The following is a 2,297-nucleotide window of genomic DNA, read 5'->3' on the forward strand; positions in this document are numbered from 1 at the left end:
CGTGAAGGTGGTGAGGTATTTAGTTATAGGACTCATGTAATCTAATTTTGATAGGAATAGGACTCTTTTTGATTGGCTGAAAAAAAAAATAAAAAAAAATTGGAATTTTCGAGTCCAATTAATATTAGAATTTGTATGAATTATGGTAATTGGTAAAAGGGATTCCCATGATTTTTATTAATAAATAACTCAAATTTTTATAAGGTTATTAGTTTTCTTTTTCAAAGGTTTTTTTGATAAACATGAAATTAAATAGAGTAACAATCTTGATAATTAATGAGTCAAATGACAAAAACACATTAGTTTTTAGATAAATTATAAATAATTACCATAAAAAACAAATTCTATTTAAACTTCTAAGTTTTGCCAAAAAAATTTATTGGAACATTAATTTGTATATAAATTATAAATAATTATTTTATTTACAAAAATAAAATAACAAATGATTGAAATAATTAATGAATTTTATATTAAATTTCTGAGTGAAAGGACTCAATTTGTAACGACCCCAAATTGGTTTGTTGGGTTCGGACGTTAAAAGGCCCAAACAATAAATTTGTAGAGAATGGGCTAAAAGGTTAGGCCTTGGTTATTGGACAGTAGTCAGTCATGGTGTTCATGATAATCACACGGGAGTGGACTGAGTGTATCTAAGAAGAATTTCTCCTCGGCACGGCCTGGGAGGCTCTGGTTCTTAGCCTTGGTCCCAGGAGCTTAATGTTCTTATTATTCCTTTTACCTTAGGTTACAATGGTCCAAGAGTCGATTCATAATACTCTTCTTTTTCTTCCCCCTCCCTTTTCCGTGGATGAATTTTTACATTATATAGCCCCTCTTAGTTGATCCTAATCTTCCATCTGTTAATCAGGCAGGTAACTACTCGAGTGCTTGTCCCATCAGCCGCCTTCCCCCACTTTTTGTTAGTTGCAATAACCGAAGCCACACTGTTCAGGGGTCTTTTCCCATCAATGTGGCCAAGACTTTTATTGGCGCATTCAATGCGAAGGTGACAACTTTTCCTTGAACCCTCCCACATTGTACCCCCGTGCGAGTTCTATTGTACTCGTCTTTTTTTCTGTGAGCGCTTTGGGGGCTGCCTTTGATGGCGTGTCGTTCTTCCCTTCTAAGTTTTGGGATGCCGATGACAGGATTGTCCTCGGCTGCATTTCTAGGCCATTTGGACTTTCGTTGCATGTCCTCGGCAACGTTTCTCCTCGACGCGAGCCTTGGGCCCTAATGCATAGTAGGCCGGGGTCACAAATTCTCTGGCCCCACACTAAGTTACACTAAAAATATTTATTAGAATATATTTATATATAATAACTAGCCTCTAAGCACACGCTCATGCGTATGCTCAGATGCTATTTTTTTTGTAAAAGTTAATAATTTGCATTTATTATAATTTAGAAATATATTTTTTATTTTTCAAACAAATAAAAAAGATAAATTTTAGATATAAGCAATAACTGTAATTTCTTTTTTGAAGATGAAAAGAAAAAAAATTCTAAACTTTGGGAATTTTCTTTTTAAATTCAAAATGAAATTTGTTATTTGATATTTATGACATATTTCTAAATGAAGTTACTTTTCATTAATGAGGATATTTTTGAACCACATAAAAGTCCAATTAAAATAGAGAAATCCCTACCACCGTGCACCTTTAATGCGGTGGTCACTCCACAAGTATAAATGCTTGTAGGGTGTGGGAGAGGGTAAGGGCCAGGTTTCAAGTCTCCAAGGGGAGTTTCACACACATATACACTTAAATTAGATTACAGTAGAAATTCTATCTAGTAAAAAATAAAAAATAAAATAAAGGAAATATATAATATAAATAGATATAATACATATTTAAATATATAATAGCAACTACTCCTTAAGCTAACAGGTGAAATTTGTTAAAACTTTCATATCATAATGGACACATGATATATGTTGAACTTCTTTCAGTTTCAAGAAAACAAAATTAGTTTCTCAAAAAAAAAATTTATTATTTTGCAAAAAACAATATATATATATATATATATATAATGTTTATAATTTTTTTCCCGATAGCGTTCACAATTCGTTATATTATGTGTAAAATGTAAATAGATGAAAAAGTGTAAACATTGTGTCTAACGTTTCACTTTCAATAATATATAAAACAATCATTGGTATACTACAAAGTGCATAGCCAAATTGTGTTCTTGGCTTTTTTTTTTTTTTATTTTATTTTATTTTATTTTATTTTATATAGCTTTTGTCTCTTTTATAGAAAGCTAAAACCATTATTATTGGTATTAATAGATGACTCA

This window comes from Quercus lobata, chromosome 10, assembly GCF_001633185.2.
Source record: "Quercus lobata isolate SW786 chromosome 10, ValleyOak3.0 Primary Assembly, whole genome shotgun sequence".
Lineage (NCBI taxonomy): Eukaryota > Viridiplantae > Streptophyta > Magnoliopsida > Fagales > Fagaceae > Quercus > Quercus lobata.